Genomic DNA, 9,129 nt, shown 5'->3' with positions numbered 1-9,129 from the left:
TTATAATAATAAAATAGGTTTGTTTGTTTTTTTTCTCTGACAACTAGAACATATTAAAAATGTCCCTATTTTTTGGAGCCGACCCTAAATTTGCGGAACTCTGCACTCAAGGTCACAAAATTTAAATAAATAAATAAATACATAACATAAAAATAAAATGTATAAAATGTACTTGAAGTCTATTCTTGGTAACAGAGAATTATTGGGGGTAATGCTCTTGAAGGTAAATGCAATTTAGGCTGCTCATTCATCCAAACCAATATGGGATTACAGTTAATGTGCCCTATTAATGGTCACGCCAAATACTGATTGACCATTAATCATCGGGTATGTGGAGCAACTTTTCATTAATCCAATTAATTGAAAACGTGAACAATTACTTGAATTATTTTTGAAAACAATGGACTAACCCAAAAAAACTACTTGAAAAAACAAGCAATTGTTGCCACTGCTAACTTGACTTTTTGACCGTGAGGACTGAACTGCACTCAAAGATGTGTGGCTGCAATATGCTTAGAACATAAATGCGTACGTACTGAGGCAGTTGAATCTGGTGGGCACATTTTAGTACGCAAATAAAAAAACGATTTGCCAACAATGTATTTCCAATCTTAAACTGGAATTACCTCATCCAATTATTATTTAAATATAAGTAAACAACTGCCCTGGAACGGAAATGTGTTTAAAGGATCAAGAATTGTTGTTGTTGATGTTCCACCCCTCATGCATGGTGACGGTGGTTGTTATATAATTCTTGATGTCAGCCGTTACCACACTTATAGGTCAGTGCTGTCTATTAACAACATGTCTATGGAAATATTACAGCAAAGGTCATTGCCTCCAGGAGTAGTCAGCGACAGGGAGAGAGAAACAGACCTAAAATATAATGTACAAAAATATAAACGCAATGCTTTGGTTTATGTACCCATTTTTCATGAACTAAACTCATAGATCTAACACTTTTTCTGTGTACACAAAAGGCCTATTTCTCTCAAAGATTTTTACACAAATGTGTATATATCTGTGTTAGTGAGCATTTATCCTTTGCTGACATACAGTAATCCATGCATGGATGAAGATTCTGACACTGACTCGATGCCAACAAGATCATTCTAAAATGTGCAATTTTATCACACAGCATATTGCCATAGATGTCGAAGATTTTAAGGACATTCACTGCTGTTGCCATGAAATTAGAGCAAGTGTTCATTTAATCCACACTTTTTTTTTTGGAAAATGTGGCTGCACATCGAGCCGCCGATCATCGAACAACACTAGCCTTGGCTCTCCACATCGAGGATCTTCACTTCCTACAGCAGTCACTTGGTACCCTGCTGCAACAATCAGTTTGCGTAGCTAAAGGATTTCTGCACAAACTGTCAGAAACCGCAGGGATGGGAAACTTCATCGATGGAGGGGGCCACAATTTTTTTTATCAGCGCTACTGATAGGGGGGAGGGGGGGCACATTGCACAGCGCACTTTTTTTTTTTATACGAGGACAAAATATTTTCATGTCTTTCATTTTAATCAAACTTATGTATAGAACAGTATGTTAATATATTTTGATCGTCAAATACATCTAGAAAAGACTCAACGCTCAACTACAAAAAATAAGCACAAACTGCCCCCCCCCCCCGCCCCACCTCCAACTTAAGTGCAAAAAGTCATTATGTGGGTGTTTTCGCAAAAATCAAATTACTCTTAATATTATACTTCCATTTGTTTGTGCTATATGTCATTCAGATCCCCAAATTAGTAGTCTGGCTCACTCACCTTTTTAAACAGAACACTTACCGCATCGGGCTCTGCAGGAAAATAGGTCCTGGATGCGTCCCCCTTTAAAGCCAGTGTATCACAACAGCCGCTTGTCCAATTAACCCCCAGACGAATTTGTAACACGATTAAGCACTGAATATATCCGTGTTTTTGAAGGACACAATAACTACCCTTGCACTTTAAACTGTCAAGACTGCGGGGGGGAGCGGCGATACATTTGAGATCAATGTTGCAGAGGCCATGACATGCTCTTTCTTCTTCTCACATGCACAATTCCAGCATCGGGGTTGGAGGCGGTCTTGAGCGATATTCGTCATCTTGTGGTTATAATTGGCATTACACTTTCCAGTGTCTTGGCCACCAGTCAACATTTTATTTTCAAAAAATGAATCGAAAACCACGCCTCCGCGCCGAGTTTGCGAGGACCAGATGCGGCCCGCGGGCGAGTTGTCCATCAGGGAAGTTCGTCTGTACACCCGTCATCCTCATCAGGGTCTCAACCTGACAGCAGTTTACTGTTGTTACTGACTTGACTGAGAAAATGCTCACGATGGCATCTGGAACACTGGGGAGGTGTTCTCTTGACAAATTAATTCTAGTTTTCACTGTACAGGGCAGATGGCAGACATAATTCATGGTGTATTGTGGGTGAACTATTGCTGTCAACGCTGTGGCCAATGGTGGTCGTGGGGTTATGGTATGGGCAGGAGTATGTTGTTGGAAAATGAACACAGGTGTGTTTTATTGATGACATTTTTAATGCACAGAGCTGTGGTGATGAGATCCTGAGGTCTGTTGTTGTGCCGTTCATCTTGATCCATCATCTCATGTTGCTGCATGATAATGCATGGCCTCATATTGCAAAGCTGTGTACACAATTCCTGGCATCTCAAAAATCCCACTTCTTGTGTAGCCAGCATACTCACCAGATATGTCAAACATTGAACATGTTTGGGATACTCTGGATCAGCATAGACGACAACGTGTGCCAATCCCTGCCCATATCTAACAACTTTACACAGTCAGCGAAGCGGCGCAAATCAAGATTCCTCAAGGCACAATTAACAACCTGAAGCAATTCAATGCAAAGGAGTTGTGTTGCTGTCAATTTTAGAGTGGCCTTTTATTGTGTGCAGCCAAATGCACATGTGCAAAAATCATGCTATCAATTCAGCATCTTGGTATGCCACACGTGTGAGGTACAACAAAGGAGAGATGCTCATCAACACATTACTTGACATACAGGATTTAAGAACAATATTTGAGAGAGGTGAGCATTTTCTGTGCATAGCTATATATTAGATTTCAAATTAAAATGAGAGCAAAAACAAAAGTGGATATATTTGTTTGTCTTTGAATGTAACTGATACAAGATGCACTTCAGGTAGTGATCTAGACTTGTTCGATACTGCAGCATTAGTGAGTGAAATTGATTATACCGGGGGTCTTATTTAAATGTTACTTATTTGTAGTTTTATCTGTCTTTTCCTTTCCATTAACCAGCAAGTCATTAATGATCACTGGATTGGTAATCAATGATTACTAATCATTGACGTGATTATGTGATTAGCTATGAGGCGTGTTTTCGCTTTTTCTTCCTTTCTTCTTTTTATTGGAGCACAGATTTAGTCATTTCCCTGGCATAAAGGGCTTTCCGTGAGTGCAAGAAATGAAATCAAGGTGATAAGTGATAGTTCATGCCCCAGTGGCCGGCGCTATCCACCATGATAGTGAGCTCAGATGAGTTTGCCCTAATCCAGTGGATTTCAGGACTGCAATGGAGAAGAGTAGTGATAAAACTGGTTCTTAATTTCTTCGCTCCTCTGTGCATAATATTCTTGATGTGTGTAAAATAATGACTTCCTTGAATCGGCCAGCCATCTGGCAATCACAGAGTAAAGCGATCGTAAGGGATAATGTTCACAATAAGAATGAAAAATAGTGATCATATTTGTTGATCTGTACATTACATTATTTACTTTATTTATTTTATCGGAACATTTTGAGATACAGGACGGAAGGGTGAACGACTGGTTAGCATAGAATCGAACCCTGCGCCTCACCGTGCAGAGGTGCAGGGTTCGATTCTGGCGCCGGCCTTCCTGTGTGGAGTTTGCATGTTCTGCCCACGCCCGTATGGGTTATCTCCAGTTTTCTCTGGTGGTTTCCTCCCACATTCCAAAAACATGTGTGGCAGGTTAATGGAACACTCTAAATTGTCCCTCGGCGTGATTGTGAGTGCGAATGGTTGTTCGTCGATGTGTGCCCTGCGATTGGTTGGGATAGGCTGCAGCACACCCGTGACCCTTGTGAGGATAAAGCGGATCAGAAAATGGATGGATGATGGATTAAAAAGTACTATGAAATGAATAGTAAATAAAGTGCATCTCTTAACACAACCCTGTGCTAAATTCAAGGTGCAATTAACCAAATGAAAATTATCATAACTCGAAATGTACTCAAGATGTGAATCAATTTGCTATTCAACATTGTTTTAGGGGGAAAAAATATACATAGTGAGGATACAACTTGGACTGGAGCAGCATTACTGTGGATATTTGTCTCACCAGGTAGGAAATTGGGCAAGTTTTCCAACTCTTGTCTGGCATTTTTATTATCATGGGTTCATGATTTATTTAGGTGCATTTCTGCAGACGGTCCTCATTCTCTTGAAGGACACACACTGGATCATGAGAAATAACTGTCATAGTTTGGAGGAGAAAGCAACAGGTGGGGTGTGGGGGAATGCGAAACTGTTGATTGACGTTAATTTAGTGCAGCAGAAAGTGAATACCGGGTAGCTGACTTTGAGCACCCGGTTCGAGTGACATTTTAATACCATACACTCACAGCACAGCATTTGGACATAATTCAGCAGCAGCATATAAAGGCCTCTTTCCAATGAATCGTTTAATAGAGCCCAAAGAATTTCCCATAGTACAAAAATGTGCACGTCCATTAACCAAAGACTGAAATTCTTTTCAGTCATTGTTCAAGTGATTGTTTAACAGCCTCACTTGTCAGTCATTACACAGTAGACGCAAGATGTAAGAGATTGGTTTTGAAATCACTCAGCGTGGGTGCATGATGTCATGCCAATTGCAAGCGGCATGACATCTGACGTTTGTTTTTCTGGGTAACATAAAAAAATAATACAGGTACTACAAAGGTTTGGGTGATAGCCATCTTAATCTAAATCTTCTGCTTTACATTCCAGTGTCCATGTGACCCCAGATGCATAGATTGCAGATCCCACGTCTTGTCATTGTAGATTAACCCAAATAGTGCATGTTGACTCCTGCCTCGCACGCGGCTACTATCGCTTCGGCATGTTGCTTGCTCCATTTACGCCACCAAGCTGAAAAGATCTTATAATTCGGCGGATGTCCCCACCATCAGCTATTTAAAATTGCTGCACCTCATTGCCTACCTGTGGGAGAAGCAGCAGCAGCAGCAGACCAGTCTCTGTCACAATTGATTAGGGCCTCGAAGTCAAAGAGCAGCAACATAATAATCTTATCAGTAGCAAATGATTGAAGTTTTCAAAGGCTGTCCTGCCTTGGCGTCTGCTCACCCGAGTGGCCGTGGATGCGAACTGATCAAAGACTTCGAGAACACGGCCCACACTGCCCACATAAGGCGTCAGGTCGAGCATTGCTCCTGACAGGTGTCACATCTTTGTTTGCTGAGTGGTATATTCTGACTACTGATCAGGTAGAGGCATGATTATTTCATCAGTGTTGGATTAACATGTTGGACTTCTATGATTTGTCATTTTCCAACACGTGCTGCCAGGGTGACAATTCGAGTGTGAAATGAGTTGGATAGTCATCACACAGTGGGGGACAAAATATCAACATTACAACATACTGTATATTTCATTGTGATCTCTTGTAGTACAGAATCAGCAAACAAGCATTAGATATCATACATGTTTCAATACGTCAGTGATTTGTTTGATTTTTTTAAAAAAAATGTACTTAATGTCCTGTCAACTGTGTGTATCTCAATGGATGATAAAAATGTGTTTCGTTAGTCTGCGCTGTTCGTATTTGACTGCTCTGCTGCTCACTGCTCCATTCATTTTGTTCTGTAAAACCTTAATTAAGCAAACACAACGTACAGCGATGAAGGTGAAAAGATAAAATTACATTCTTTGTACTAAATCTGACTAACTACAAATTCATCACTGGTTACATAGTTGCATAGTTTGTGAGGTACTGTAAGTTTATTTCGACAGTACACAGGAACATCCTAACTAGTGCTCATTGCATTATGCAATTGGTTATATTCATAATCTTTTCTGTCTAGTCTTGAAAAAGAAAACACCAGGCAAGAATCAATTAATGAGTATTGAACTGAAAAATATCCGGTTAAAACTACAGTTTGAAATACAGTGGAAGTGTGTATTTTTTGCACAGCATAAAATAGTGTGAGTGTTATCTTGTAAGGTATTCAAATCGAAATAAACCTTCTGTTGGTCAAATCAAAATGGTGCACTGAGGTGATGGATTTTCACACTTGTCTTACCTGATGGCACATTGATATTGAATTCAAAATGAGAAAGTGTGGTTAAAAAAATATATACCACCAATCTCTGCATTGAGGGTATTGAGGTTTATGTAGTTCTGTTCTGGCATGTTGAGCACATTCTTCCAGTGTGGCTTGAAGCCCAAGGTATGAATATATAAATATCATATTGTCTTCTATTTCTGCTCGCCTTTCTGTCATAGGGCAGTGATTTGATATCTTGGGTCCTGTAGAGTGGAAACTCTTAAGTTTGAACACAATCCATTCTAAGACACTGAATTATGACTTTTCTCACACACAGCAAATTTTAGATAACATTTGAACCTTTCACCAGTGTGTTCTTTCTGTTCTTCAAGTGTTTAGTATACTTGCGATGACCAAGAGCGCACACCACACGCATAACATGTCCACCCAAAAATATACAAGTCTACGTTTCGGATATTTATTGTTTTTCTTGGTTACACGTGCTTGATGGTGCAGTTGCAATGATCACAGCTGGTATTAAGAATCCTTGTAGATGTAACATTAAAACCACTTCTTGTGGACCCTGTAAACCCTCTAATGTCCTGGAAAGGAAATCTGCAATTAGTAAAACGTCAGTGTCAGAGGGTGATGATCACATGTGACTTGTAATTTATTCTGACATTTTTTTATTATGCATGAGTGGACAAGTAGCTTTGGTGTTCCTTCGCTGCAGCTCACACTGCCGTCACACTCTGTCTGCAAAGGCTGGTCTTTGCCACTGGCTTCATCTCTGTGTGTGCAACCAAGCTTTAAAGACATAAAGGTTAGCACTTTGAAAGTGTCCAACCAAAATGTTCTTTACATGATTATTCTGTTACATCCTAATTTTCAGTCATGGGCACGTCAGTCCATCAGTCATCATTCCCTCGTTATTTCATGCCGGCCCGGTCGGGCAATTGACGTCGAGAACGTACTTAGTGCGTCACAGCCACAGGCACGTGCTCGTGAAGGCAGCCGACTAGCTTTGCGGGCAATGCAAGCGACAACTCTCAATCCCTTTAAATTGAGCACAGGAAAGGCGTGCAGTCTTTGATGTGGCAGAAGTAGAAATTGATTTGCTCGGAACGATGGAGGAGATGAAGCATGGAAAGTACATTCATAAAGAACTGTAAGCAGACCTCCACGGGTGGATGGTGTAAAGTTGTCCAGGGCAATCACAGATCATTGCTGTTAAGTGGCCACTTGGAGATCGTCTTCCACCCCGAACGTCGGTGCCCGCGTGTGAACATCCCGCTCCCCCACAGCTGTGCCAAGGCCAGGGCGGTGATTTTACAAGTATAATAAAGATGATACTAATAACAATGGAATTCATTTATTCCTACAGTGATTCACAGGGTTCACTGCATGCTGCTGTCATATTTATGAGTAAAATATGATGGCATCCACCACCTGCCTACAGCTCAATAAAATTCACCCAAATTGCGTGACGCCATCTGCGCCAAAAACTTAGACCTGGTTCCAGCTGTTACAACGTTTCGTCTACTTTCAGCCACCGAATTGTCAGGTGTGCTGGTTTCGAAAAGCAATCATTTTCTCCCCTTTTAAAAGCTGCAAAAAAACAGGGTGACATATTACCCCATATAGTGAGACAACTTACACAATGGTGGGGCAACATCTCACATGTTCACACCCTCTATTTGATTGCTCATAACTCTGCACCGACATAAAATATGAAAACGACGTGAATATATAAGACATATGTGAGACTTTGGTCTTTTATCTGGCAGATATTCGCTTTATATACAGTAAGATGTGTGTATTCCAAGATATAGCTCAAAATGTAAAATGTGTGACATCAAGCCCCTATCTCTCCTACTCCTAGGAAAAAAAATGATTGCAAATTTTTTGCCCCTCTCTACTCTAGGGAATGCCAAGGCAAGAACAGCTGTTGTTAGCTAGGGGTTGGCTTCTTGTTGAGGATCTCATTTGAATAAGTTAAATTCACCGCTGAGGTTTAGAGACACTCTATTTGATCATGTGCCCACCTAATTGCTCTGTCATTTACTGACTAGTACAAGTTGGCGGACTGCAGGAAACCACTTTGACGGGCACCACAAAGTCCTATTAGGTGGGCGTCTGCTGCCACTACTGTCACCTTCTGATCAGAGCAAATACTTCACACCAGTGTGGCTGCATTGGACAGACTCAAAGTCAGTCTGGGGTCACTACTTAACTCACCTGCGTCCGTGACTACTAAAAAAAAAAGCGAAATATCTCTTTTTATTATTGCTGGGTGGACAGCTAGATTCTGAAATCGTGTGGCAACAATTTGTAACTGTTTAACCTTCCGATAACAGCTGCAGAGTTGTAATAATGAGAGAACCATTGCTATCATACACAGAGGACCCCAAATTACCTTCTTTAGACTATAATATTGGTGGACACTCCCTTTCTAGTTATTGGGAACACCAGAAGGTAGAAGATTATGTGATTTCAAGGATGTCTAACCATTTGTGGGGTTTTGTTGCAGTGTACATCAGCACACTTTCTGCCACACCTAAAATACATTGAAACAAATCATGTGAATACAATTAAAAACTTACATGGCCATTTTTGTATAAATTATCCTATTTGAACCTCAATTACCGATGATGAGTCCAAAACCATCCTACACAGTATTATATATCAGAGGTAGCTGTCGTCACCGTGCAATTGGTCCATTTCTGGGACCAACTCGTGTAATGTGACGAGTAAACAAATGGAACGTCTGATTGTTTGGTTAATATATTCTGAGGTATATGATTTTTGATGTCGTTGTTGTTGTTGCATAGTTTCACATAATACAAAGGTGGGTGAC

Source organism: Hippocampus guttulatus, chromosome 10 (genome assembly GCF_054856545.1).
Source record: "Hippocampus guttulatus isolate MCC_2025c chromosome 10, RoL_Hgut_1.0, whole genome shotgun sequence".
NCBI lineage: Eukaryota > Metazoa > Chordata > Actinopteri > Syngnathiformes > Syngnathidae > Hippocampus > Hippocampus guttulatus.
This window is presented reverse-complemented; position numbering follows the sequence as displayed.